A 14,349-nucleotide genomic window follows, 5' to 3' on the forward strand; every position below is an offset into this window, starting at 1 on the left:
TGATGGCATTGAGCTGTCCCCTTACCACTGTTCTCTGAGGAATTATCCTCTGAGAACAACAGTGCTGACTTCAAAGATACTCACCTGCATTGTTCACCCGAAGTTATAAGTTCATCATTTATGAAAAATGCTGAACACCATGAGATTCAAAGACAAACTTGCCAACTTTCGCTTGAGCTTTGGTACCACTTTGCAAAGCATGGCAGTTAAGGAGGTCAAGTGTGGTTGCTAAACCTTCTTTGTTCTCAGCTTCCTCCTCCTTGGCACTTCTTCCAAGATGGCAATTTTGTAAGAATGGATGGAGCTAAAGGAGAAAATAACTGTTAGAATTTGCTGAATAAGTCACTGAGATGCAAGTAACCGTGGATACTTTAACTACCCTCTGTCTCGCTAACTGCATATTCCTGGGACTTTGATTATGTTCTGTTGATCAAACAGTGTCATAGGGCTAATACCTGACAGCAGTTGGCCTTTATGTAGACATCATCACAGTCACATACGAATTACCCACAGTATCTCCATTGTTCAAGTTTGAAAATTGAAAGGAGGCCTTTGGTTACCAGGTTCTAATTTTTATGAAAAATAAAACATTTTGAATGAGTCATTTTAAACTTTTTGCATAATAGCTTTTTAAAAAATACAATAATTTTTACAACAATGTTAATTACTAAAGAAATTTCTAGTAAAAAAAATTTAAATAAAAAATAAGTGTTATAAATAAGGAGGGAGTGAATAACAGAGCACATGTTTTATAGAAATGTAGAGAATTATGTGGTAGAGAGATAGAAAGATGGAAGTGAACAGAGAAAATAGAGCCAGGTAAGTTACCAACTTAAGATATGTGACTTCACTTGCAAAACTACAATAAGTACTGTAGGGTAAGTCTGTATTGTTGAAGGTACCACATACCCTGGCTTCAGGACACAGTAGTGAGGCTGGAAATAAGCTGAAAACTTCATCCCTGTTGTCTGTTCTGGTTGTCTTTCTGTGTGGCACTGTTCATACTACCAGAAGCTACCCTTTAAGTTGCTGGGACAGAAAAGACAGCAAAGGCCTTTCCCAACTGTGGACTTTCAGTTCTATAATGACTTATTCCCAGACAGGATGCCCTTACTGGAAAAACACTGGCACAACTGTTATGGGGCTAAACAACTGTTTAATTATTGTATTTGAGGACTTCTTTACAAGATGGACTCATGCCTATTTTTGAAAACCTTTAACTTCTATATCTGGGGAGATCAGAGATCCTTTTGGTGAGCTTACTACTTCTGGTTTGCTAAGAAAACACATTATTAAATTGCCTCCTATATATTTTCTCACAGAGAATGGTTCTATTGTCAGATTACATAAGAGAAACTTCTCTTGGTCAAGGATATCGGTGTTTGAAGAAAAAATGACTATTGAGTGTTATTATTTAAATTGAACAGCCACAAGACTGTTCCCAAAGCACAGGAAACATTGTGAAATAGTGAATGGAGACAATGTAAAAGCAAGATGCTGGGGAGGAGGTCCATGAAATGCTGTCTTTTAGGTGTGACATGGTCATGGCACTCACAAACTTTGTCAGTTAAGTTTGCAAGTATTGTACCAGCACAAGATTAAGTCCATAGAAATATTTAACCACACATGTTGGAGGGATTCATGGGATGCAGCCCCTTACATGAGCACTGTTATCAAGCATTGATTCTGGAAGAGAGAAAAATCATTGTAAGCAGAAATACCACCAACTTGAATTTCCTTTATATTGCTAGATAGTTGTACACTTGGGCTCACATAGAAGTCCCTGTGGGTCACAAATTCAGTGGGTCATGGAAGAAAACTCAAACAAAAGACATGAATTTAGGATTGGAACATGGTGGGTGACTGGAGGATCTGAGATGGAGAGACATAAGTGAGGGAGGGAATTTGGTGTGAATAGAAAACAGTATGTACATGTTTGCTTGTATGTAGCTGACAAAGAATACATTATTTTAATAGACCATAAAAGATTGATATAAAAGAACTACATATATTCTTAATTTAGACTAAAAAAGCAAATAAATATTTTTTTGAAGAAATGTGTGAAAAACATCCCTTCCTTTGAGAAGTATATGATTTATTTTAAGATTGAATCAGCAACATGGTTCTCCTAAAGTAAAAGTCAAACGAATATGATCTGAGATAAAAACACGCAGGAGTAAAGTTTTATTCATGGTCCATCTTTGTAGCCATGTTAAAGGAAAAAGGGAAACTGTATAAGCTAGAAAATTAAACTGACATAGAGAAAGAATGACAATGACACAGAATACAATGAAAACTGAACGGTGTATTTTCTTTATTTCTCTAGTAGGCTATAATCTATACAGAACCACAAAGTGAACATGGCTATGTCTGTATATAAATGAAACTCTTGACAGCACTGTTAGAACACATAGGATAGAAGAAGCAGGAAGGGTGCCGAATGTGCCAGCATTGCTGACAGCAGCATTTGTAAGTATGTCTTGAACATAGGAGAAAACCACCAGAATTTATTAAGTATAACTGATATTCTATAGGAAAAAGTAGAAGAGAAAATTTTTACTTAAATCTTAAGAAGTCAGATAATGAGAAAATTACAAAAAAAGGGTCAACTGCCCCCAAATAGGAAATTTCCACATGATATCCATTATTATAAATATCAAAAATCAATTAAAGGAGGGTTCACTATATGCATGAATTTAATAGCATAATACTTCCAAATAAATGTTGGTGAACAGTGTCCAAGAAAAAGACAAAGACAAAAATAACAAACATATTCATGGAGAAATCAACAAATATAATTTAATTGCTAATGATTTGAACACATCTTTATTGAATAGTTTATGGAACAAAGATTTTATGGAATAATTTTTTATTTTGTATTGGACATTCTCTATTTACATTTCAAATGTTATCCCATTTACCCCCTTTCCTCCTCCTCTTGCCTCCATGAAGATGCTGCCACTCCCAACCACACACTCCCACCACAGCACATTAGCATTCCTCTACACTGGGAAATTGAGCCTTCACTGGATCAAAGGGTTCCTCTCACTGATCATAGACAATGGCATATGCTACATATTCAACTGGAGCCATGGGTTTCACCTTGTGTACTCATTGGTTGGTATTTTTGCCCCTGGGAGCCCTGGGGGTAGGGGGTTTGGTTGCTATTGTTGTTTTTCCCATGGCGTTGCAAACCCTTTCATCTCCTTCAGTCTTTTCTCTAGCTCCTCCATTAGGGTCCTGGTGCTCAGTCTGATGGTTAGCTGCAAGCATCCTCATTTGTATTAGTATGGCTCTGGCAGAGCCTCTGTGGAGGCTTCCATAAAGGATCCTGCCAGTAAGCACTTAGCATTAGCAATAGTGACTTGGTTTGGTAGCTACAGATGGGATGGATAACCAGGTGAGGCAGTCTCTTGATGATCTTTTATTCAGTCTTTTCTCCACTATTTGCCACTGTATTTCCTCCTGTGTGTATTTTGTTCTCCCTTCTAAGGAGGACTGAAAAATTCACATCTTGGTCTTTCTTCTTTTTGACCTTTATAAGGTCTGTGAGTTGTTTCTGGGTATTTCAAGATTTTTTTGTCTAGTATACACATATCAGTGAGTGCATACCACGTGAGTTCTGTTGTGACAGGGTTACCTCACTCAGGATTATATTTTCTAGTTCCATCCATTTGCCTAAGAATTTCAAAAGTCATTTGTTTTTAAGAGCTGAATAGTACTCCATTTTGTAAAAGTAACACATTTTCTGTATCCATTCCTCTGTTGAAGGACATCTGGGCTCTTTCCATCTTGTGTCTGTTATAAATGAGGCTGCTATGAATGTAGTAGAGTATTTGTTATATGTTGGACCATCTTTTGGGTATATGCCCAGGAGTGATATAGCTGGGTCCTCACGTTGTATTATTCAGGTTTTCTGAGGAATCACCAGACTGTTTTCCAGTGTGTTTGTACCACTTTGCAATCCCAACAGCAATGGAGGAGTGTTTCTAGTTTTCCACATACTCACCTGCATCTGCTGTCACCCTAGTTTTTGATCTTAGTCATTCTTAGTGGTATGAGTTAGAATCTCAGGATTGTTGGATTTGCATTTTTCTGACGAATAGGGATGTTGAAAATTTCTTTAGGTCCTTCTTGGACATATAAACTTTCTCATTGAGAATACATTGTTTAGGTCTGTACCCCAATGTTAAAATATGGTTACTTGCTTCTCTGGAGTTTATCATCTTGAATTTTTTATATATATTAGATATCAGTCCTCAACCAGATGTAGAAATAGTAACATTCTGTGTATTGATATTTTTTCTTTTGAATGTGTTTTTTTTTTTTTCTTTAGAGAAGCTTTGCAATTTGATGAGGTCCCAATTGTTGATTCTTGTTCTTAGAGCATAAGCCATTGGTGTTCTCTTCAGGAAATTATTTTCCTGTGACAGTTGTCTTAGTCAGGATTTCTATTCCTATACAAAACATCATGAACAAGAAGATAGTTGGAGAGAAAATGTTTTATTCAGCTCATGGTAACACTGCTTTTTTTCAACAGAGGAAGGTAGGACTTACACTCAAGCAGGCCAGGAAGCAGGAACTGATGCAGAGGTCATGGAAGGATGTTGTTTACTGGCTTGCTTTCTATGACTTGCTCAGCCTGCTACTTATAAATCCCACAATTAACAGTCCAGGGATGGTACCACCCACAATGGGCTGGGTCCTCCTCCCTTGATCACTAGTTGAGAAAATGCCTTACACCTAGATACCATGGAGGCATTTCTTCAACTGAGGCTCCTTGCTCTGTGATAATTCCAGCTGTTTCAAATTGACACAAAACTAGCCAGTAAAACAATGCATTTGAGAATTTCCCCTACTTTCTCTTCCTTTAGTTTCAGTGGATCTCTTTATGTCCTTGATCCACTTGGGGTTAAGGTTTGTACAGGGAGATAAGAATGGATCAATTTTTATTCTTCTTCATGCTGATTACTGTGTGGACCAGAACCATTTCTTAAAAATGTTGTCCTTTCGCCACTGGTTGATTTTACCTCTTTTGTCAAAGATTAAGTGGACATTTAAAAGTGTGTGGGTACATTACTGAGTCTTCAATTCAATTATATTGATCTACCTACCTCTCTGAGTACCAATACCATGCACTTTTTATCATGATATTTCTGTACTAGAGCTTGAAGTCAGAGATGGTAGTTCCCTTAGAAATTCTTTTATTGTTGAGAATAGCTTTCCCTGTTCTATTTTTTTTTTTTTTTTTTGGCGTTGCCATAGTTTATATTCTAAATGAATTTGCAGATTGCTCTTTCTAACTCTATGAAGAATTGAGTTGAAATTTTGATGAAAATTGAATTGAATTTGTAAATTACTTTCAACAAATTGGCCTATTTTGGAATATTAATTCTTCCAATCCATAAACATTGGAGATCTTTCCAGTTCCTTTAGTAAAGATATTTCACTTGTTTGATTAGAGTCACCACAAGACATTCTACATTATTTGTGACTATTGTGAAGGGTGTTGTTTCCCTAATTTCTATCTTAGCCTTTGAGTAGAGGAAGAATATTCATTTGTTTGAGTTAATTTTATGTACAGACATGTTACTAACATTGTTTATTAGTTGTAGGAGTTCTCTGGTGGAATTTTTGAGGTCATTCATGTATACTATTATATCATCTGTAAGTAGTGACATTTTGACTTCTTTCCAATTTGTATTCCTTTAACCTCTTTTTGTGTGTAATTGCTCTGACTAGGACAACAAGTCCTCTATTTAATTGCAAGGAAAAGAATGGGCAGCCTTTCCAGTCCCTGATTTTATAGTAATATCTTGAAGTTTTTCTCCATTTAGCTTTTTGGTCTGTTTGGTCTGTTTTAGTCCATTTAGCTTGCTGTTTATACTTGTACCATGTTTAGGTATGGGCATTGAATTCATGATATTTTTAAGACTTTTATCATGAAGCAGTGTTGAATTTTGTCAAAGGCCTTCTCATCATCTAATGCGATTTCCATGTGTTTTCTTCCACTTTCAGTTTGTTTATATAGTGGATTACACTGATTGATGTCAATAAATTGGAACAACCCTGGATCCCTGGAATGAAGCCAACATGATTGTGGTAAATAATAGTTTTAACCTGTTCTTAAATTCAGTTTGCAAGAATATTAATTAGTATTTTTTTGACATTCATAAGGGAATTTGGCTGAAGTTCACTCTCTTTATAGGGTCTTTCTGTGGTTTAGGTAGAAACAGAGGTAAACTCATAGAATAAATTGGTTAGTGTTTCTTCCATTTCTATTTTGTAAAATAGTTTGAAGAGTATTGGTATTAGATATTCTATGAAGGTGTGATAGAATTAAACTTATCTACATTAAACTTATCTGGTCCTGGATTTTATGTTTGGGAACCTTTCAATGACTGCCTTTTTAGGTATTATAGGAATGTTTAGATATTTTATCTTATTGTGACTCAACTTTGGTACCTTGTATATGTCTAGACAATTGTCTAGTTTATCCAGATTTTCCAATTTTGTTGAGTATAGGCTTTTGTAGTAGGGTCTGATGATTCTTTTGAATTTTCTCAGTTTATGTTGTCATGTTTCTTTTTTCATTTCTGATTTTCTTAATTCAAATACTGTTTCTATGCCCTCTGTTTAGTCTGGCTTAGGGTTTATCTATCTTGTTGATTTTCTCAAAGAACCAGCTCTTAGCTTGGTTGATTCTTTTTATACTTCTTTCTGTTTCTACTAGGTTGATTTCATCTCTGAGTTTGATTATTTCTTGCTGTCTGCTTCTTTTGGGTGTGGGTGGTCTAGAGCTTTAACATGTGTAGTCAGTCTGGTAGTATAGTCTCTTTCCTTTGCCTTTTTGGAAGCACTCAGAGCTATTATTGTTCCTCTCAGCACTGCTTTTATTGTGTCCCAAAAGATTGTATATGCTGTGCCTTCATTTTTAGTAACTTGTAAAAAGTTTTAATTTTCTTTCTTTATTTCTTCCTTGACTAAGTTGTCATTGAGTATACTGCTTTTTCTGCTGTTTTTGTTCTTATTAAAGACCGGACTTAGTCCATAGTGATCTGATATATGCATGGGATTATTTCTATCTTCATGTATCTGTCGCGGCCAGTTTTGTGATCAATTATTTAGTCAGTGTTAGCGAAGGTCCCATGAGGTGCTGAGACAAAAGTATGTTCTTTCATTTGAGGATTTAGTGTTCTATAGGAATCTGTTCAATCTATTTTGTTCATTTATTTTCTTTCACTGTGTCTCTCTGTTTAGTTTTTTTTTTTTCATGATATTTTCATAGATCTTAAAGGAAGAAAGTATTTTATTGGAGCCCACAGCTAAGAAACTTTGAATTGTGCCAAGTGTTTGAATTTTAAAAGATATTGGATATTTTAAAGAGGTTGAAATTTTATTTTGTAAGAATTTGTAAAGCTGTAGTAAGGGTTGAGTCTTAATAGTGATGTGTTTGTGTGTCCTTGACAAAAGATCAATTGTACTGTCTGGTTTTGGTGATGAAGAGGAATACTGGAGTATAAGCTAAATAAACCTTTTTATCCCCAACTCTGTTTGTGGTCATGATGTTTTGTGCAGGAATAAAAACCCTGACTAAGACTCAAGGAAAAAAAATGTTCAAATCAGAGAACAGCCATGAAAAGGGACACATTAGTCTAGATATTGAGGAATCCTAGAAATTCCTATATGGGATGAAAACTGAAAGCTATTTTTATATCATTGTGATATTGTAGAATTTCCCAAAGAGTATGCATTGCAATCTTATTACTCATCATGACAGTGTGAGTTAAAACAAAGTGCAATTATCATTTCCTAAGAGTAATGTGATATAAGTATGACATTGTTGAAGTTATTTGTACAGATGAAAGATTTTGGATAATGTGCTGAAGCCCCAAGTGTTCAAACATAGTTATGAAAATAACTTGTTAGTTGCTGAAAACTAATATTGTGTACTACAATAATGAATGTAAATTTAAGTTCTAGGTAATGTGTTTATACCAGTAGACTAATCTAGAAAAAGAAGAAACTTCATCTGCCAAAGAAAAATGATAAAAGTCCTATTTTTTATCATCAAGAGAATCTGGTATATTTGAAATAATTTTATGCACAGAACTTTATTTCTTATCACAGGGAAATACCGAATATAGCTACACAACAGATAAATACATGTGTAAACTTTTAAAGCAGGCTTAAGAAATGTTGTAAATCAGAGAATACATAAAGTATGCTATATTCACATAAGACTGAAAAGTCAAAAATTAAACAAAGTATAATTTAAGAATAAATATTGAGGCTCGGGCCTTCTGCCACCTGGAACAGCAGAGATCCAGGGACACAAGCCTGGTGATATAGCATTGTGAGTAATCAAAGGGCAGAGAGGGCTAGGCAGAACATGCTGAAAACATGCCCCTCCAGTCAGGTGGGGCCAGACCTCAGGCATAGGAAATCCGTATCTGCCCAGAAAGCCCTGACTCAAAGTCTAGACTGAAAGTCCCACAGTAAGGCACAGGCCCTTGTCACTGGGAGCTGGGGATTTCCCAGAAAAGGCAGTGATTGAAGTTCAACTTTACAGACCCTCTTACACCTGGACAAGAAGGGAGCCTGACTCATATTCTCAGGGAGAGCACACTGGGAGTCCTCAGAAAGCAGAAAATACTGTGCTATCTGGAAAAGGGTCCATTGTGACTTAGAGAAAGAGCCAGGTCCCTTAAAGTAGTACTCAGGACCTGTGGGCACAGGGCAGAGCTACCAGAAGAGCCTCACAAGAGCTCCCACACCTGGGCCCACAAAGATCGAGCTGAGTGACTGCAACACGAACTCACTGCTTGCCTACTAAAAGCTGAACTCTCAGAAGTTGTTTTCTTCCTGAATCCATAGTCCCTTAGGTCCACCGGAGTGATGGGTATCAATCACTGACAAGAAGTCCACATATAGTCACAGACAAGATGGAAAGAGGAAAATGAAAAAAACTTAAGCAATGGAAAACAAGACAATCTGGCAACATCAGAACCCAGCTCTCCCATCAGAGCAAGCAGTGGATTGCCAAACACTCAACAACTAGAAGACTTAGACCTGAAATCATACCTCAAGATAATGATGGAGATCTTGAGGAGAGCATGAATAACTCAATTAAAGAAGTACAGGAGGACAACCATAAACAAATAGAAGCTTTTAAAGAGGAAACAAGAAAAACACTCAAAGTACTCAAATAACTACAGGAAAACACAATGAAAGAGATTAAAAAATTGAAAATGGAAATAGAAACAATAAAGAAAACACAAAATACTATAACCCTGAACATGGAAAACCTAAAAAAGAAAACATGAGTCAAAGGTGTAAGCATCTCCAACAGACTAGAAGAGATGGAAAAGAGAATCTCAGGGGTCGAAGACATCACTGCAAACATAGATAAAACATTTAGAGAAGATGCAAAATCCAAAATGCTCCTAACACAAAATTTCCAGGAGATCCAGAATATAATGAGAAGACCAAATCTAATGTTAATATGAATAGAAGAGAGGAAAGAATATCAACTAAGAAGCACAGTAAATATCTTCAACAAAACTGTAGAAGAAAACTTTCCTACCCTTAAGAATGAGGTGACTATGAGCATAAAAATGCCTACAGATCTCCAAATAGAATGGACCAGAAAAGAAATTCCTCTCGACACTTAACAGTCAAAATGCCAAGTGTTCAAAATGAAGAAAGAATACTAAAAGAAGTAAAGGAAAAAGGTCATGTAACATATAAAGACAGACCAAACAGAATTCCATCAGACACCTCAACAGAGATTATGAAAGCTAGAAGATCCTGGACAGACATCATACAGACCCTAAGAGAACATAAATGCCAGCCCAGGCAGCTGTACCCAGAAAAACTCTCAATCACCATAGATGGAGAGACCAAGATATTCAGGACAAAACTAAATTTAAATAATATCTGATCACATGTCCAGACCTACAAAGAATAATAGATGAAAAACCCAACACAAAGAGGGAAACTGCATCCTAGAAAAAACAAAAAAAATTTCTAAGCAAAAAAATCTAAAAAAGAAAGATATACAGACATAACCCTATAAAAGCAAAAATAGCAGGAAACAGCAACCACTATTCCTTAATATCTGTTAGCATAAATGAACTCAATTTCCCAATAGAGAGCCATAGGCTATCAAGGTGGATACATAAACAAAATTTAGTATTTTGTTGCATACAGGAAACTTATCTCAGAGACAAAGACAGACACTATCTCAGAGTAAAGGGATGGGAACAAACATTCTCAGGAGACAGCCCCAAAAAACAAGCTGCAGTAGCCATTCTAATATTGAATAAAGTAGATTTTCCACCAAAAGTTATCAGAACATATAAGGAATGACACTCTTTAACTTATGATAGGGAAAATTTATCATGGGGAACTCTCAATCCTTAACATATGTGGTCCAAATATAAGAGTACCCATATTCATAAAAGAAACCCTACTAAAGCACAAAACATACATTGCATAACACAAAATAATAGTGGGAGACCTCAACACCTGACACTCATAAATGAACAGATCATGAAAGCAGAAACTGAAGAAGCACACAGTGAAACTAGCAGAGGTTTTGAGCTAGTTGGAATTAATAGACATCTACATAACATTTCACCCTTAAACAAAAGAATACAGCTTCTTCTCAGCACCTCATGTAACAATCTCCACAATTGACCAGAAGATAAAAAGAACTCCAATTCTGATGGGTTGGAAGGATCAACATTGCAAAAATGGCCATCTTACCAAAAGCAATCTACAGATTCAATGCAATCCTCATCAAAATACCAACTCAATTCTTCATAGAGTTGGAAAGAGCAATTTGCAAATTCATCTAAATAACAAAAATCCTAGAATATTGAAATCCCTCCTCAGCAACATAAAAACATCAAAAGGAATCACTATCCCTGACCTATAGTTATATTACAGGACAATTGTGTTAAAAACCACAAGATACTCGTACACAGATAGGCACCTTGATCAATGGAACAGAATAGATGATCCAGAAATGAACCCTCACACATGTGGTCACTTGATTTTTGACAAAGAGCTGTGAATTTTCAATGGAAAAAAGATAGCCTCTTTAACAGCTGGTGTTGGACCAACTGGCACACAGCATGCAAAAGAATGAAAATAGACCCTCTCTTATTTCCTTGTACAAAGTTCAAGTGCAAGTGGATCAAAGATCTCCACATGAAACCAGGTACACAGAAACTATTAGAAGAGAAAATAGGGAAAACCTTAGAACACATAGGCACAGGAGAAAATTTCCTGAACAGAACAAAAATGGCTTGTGCTCTAAGATCAAAGATCAAGAAATGAAACTTAATGAGATTGCAAAGGTCTTGTAAGGCTAACGACACTGTAAAGAAAACAAAACTGCAGCCAACAGAATGGGAAAAGATCTTTACCAACCCCACATAAGATAGAGGTCTAATAACCAATATATGCAAAAAACTCAAGAAGTTAGATGCAATAGAATCAAACAATCCTATTAAACATGGGATACAGAACTAAAAAAAATTCTCAATTGATAAATATTGAATGGCTGAAAAGTATTTAGAAAGTGCTTGACATCTCTACTCATCAGTGAAATGCAAATCAAACAACCCTAAGATTCTACCTCATACCAGTCAGAATGGCTAATAACAAAAACTCAGATGACAGCCAATGTTGGCAAGGATGTGGAGAAAGCAGAACAGTCCTCCACTCTTGGTGGGGTTGTAAGCTGGTACAACCACTCTGGAAAACAGTGTGACAGTTCCTCAGAAAATTGGACATAGTCTTATCTGAAGAACCAGTTATTCTTCTTCTGGGCATATACCCTAGAGATGCTCCAACATACAATAAAGACACAAGCACCACAATGTCCTTAGCAGCCCTAATTATAATAGCTAGAAGCTGGAAAAAACCCAGATGTCTTTCAGGATAAAAAAATGTGGTATATTTACACTATGATGTACTACTCAGCTATTAGATACAATGACTTTATGAAATTCTTAAGAAAATGAATTCATCTAGAAAATATCATCCTGAATGAGGTAACCCAGTCACAAAAGAACAGACATAATATGCAGTCACTGATAATTGGATACTAACTCCAGAAAGCTCTGAATATCCCAGAAACAACTCACAGGCCATATGAAGCTGAAGAAAAACAAAAGCCAAAAATGAAACCCTCAGTCCTTCTTAGGAAAAAAATAAATGCATAGCACCCTCTCAGAGTGTTGTACACCTGGACCTGAAATCATTAATAATTCAAGAGCTAAGAATATAACCACATGGCAATTTTTGGTATTCAAAGATCATTATGATTATACTCACCAAGAAAACTGATAGTTTCTATGTTAAGTTCTATCCTACTTGTACTTTATGCTTATGGTAACTAGTGGTATTTCAATGCACGCTAACAAACTTCTAAAAGAAGTAAGTACTGACAAAAATACATTCATCAAGTGTTATGCTAAAAGGCCTTTAAAAATCTTCTATTATAAATATAAAGTTGTAAGAGAGAAAAAAGATAATATAAAATGAATAGATATTAATTTTAAAGATAGAGCAATGAAATCAACACACAGCTTACAATGCAGCTTCCTTCTGGAGAAGTGCACTGAAGAGAACATGCTTGAAGGAGGGAAACAGGTAGGCTCAACCATTCTAATATTTATTAAGGAAAGTATCACAAAATGATTGTTTATATATTTAAAATTTGTTAAAGAATTTATGAGATTTTAAGACATTATTTTACCATTTATTTATAAATCCAAATCAAATAATAAATTTGTGTTGTTTTTGTGAGATTACTGGATAATGAATAGTCTCCATTAACCATTCAGTGACTGCCACAGTCTGCCCATTTACAACACACATGAATGTCGGTACGTTTAGTTAGCAACATATATTTGCTGAACAACTACTTAATCTTTTGAATAAGTACCAACCAGGATGTTATTCCTGCCATCTATTTGGAGGTGCCCCTGAAGTCCTCTATTTGTCTGTTAGTGCTCTGTTTGGCTTGTAACATAATGGTCCTAGACTTTAAGAGAAAAATTGTATCTAAAAAACAGGGATTTCTTCATACTCATGGAATCAATCTGCCTGGCAGCTTTTACAAGTGAAGTGTATTTCATGTTAAGGTAATAAGACCCCATGAGGACATAGTTTCAAACACTTTGAACTCAAGTGTTTCTATGCTGTTCATATAAAACATTTTGAACAGTCTTTATTTTACCCATAACAAAGCAGATTTCAATGGATACTTTTATGCTTTTTATGGCCAAATAAGTTTACTGAAGTAAAAAATAAGCAATAATTGAGACTCAAAGAAGACACAGAATACCTTAAATGTTTCTTGGATTTGTCATAGTATTAAGTCCAATAAAACAGTACCATTACAGTATTAAGACTATAGAAAACATAAGTAATACTTATTCTAAAATATAGACAAACTTAGGCCATGTAGCCATTTCTGTGCATATATTTGTCCATGGTTGAGCAGTGATTCCTCCCAATATTGCAAGCTCCAACTTGAGTTCGTCCTAGGATGATCTGAAAATCATGTTTAAAGCAAATTATTGGCTAGATAAAAGCAACTACATAAAATGCCATATGTTCTAGGATGGAAATTTCCATGATTTACTATGTACTATTGAATTCCTGGCCTTATCCTACTTCTCCATACCCAAGTCTAACATCCGATACATCCCGTTTCTGAGAATGGATTCTAGTAGGTGTACATGGTATCAGCTCTTACTATGGGAAGACAATTTGAAACTCCTAACACTAATAAAGTACATCTCATGGAGGCTGTTCCTTTTCTCATGAGATACTCTATTTACTTAAGTGTTGGATATTCTCACAGTAAACCAGTCTGTGTCTTCCCTGAGACTCTGTGTAACCTCTCATCCATGTTATTTCTCCTGAGGATAGAGAAGTACACAAAACACTCAAGATACACTAAAAACGTACATGCTATATTGTGTTGCTTATGAGACCTTAAAAGGGGAGAAGCAGAGACCATAAAATTTCTGTGGCAAAATCGTGATTATTTTCAAATTGATTTTTAATGAATATAGTCACCACACATATGACTTATAGAGAAGAAGAACATTAACATTTAAACATCTGTTTTTTTCTGTTTCCACACAAATGATTTACTCTCATTCTTATACTGAATCTTTTCTAGTCCTGTCACAAAATGTGAGAGACAGAAAGAGAAAGACAGAGGGAGAGAGAGGGAGAGAGGAGAGAGAGGGAGGGAGGGAGAGAGAGAGAGAGAGAGAGAGAGAGAGAGAGAGAGAGAGAGAGAGAGAGAGAAATTCAAAG

Source organism: Micromys minutus (assembly GCF_963924665.1).
Source record: "Micromys minutus genome assembly, chromosome: 3".
In the NCBI taxonomy this organism is placed as follows: domain Eukaryota; kingdom Metazoa; phylum Chordata; class Mammalia; order Rodentia; family Muridae; genus Micromys; species Micromys minutus.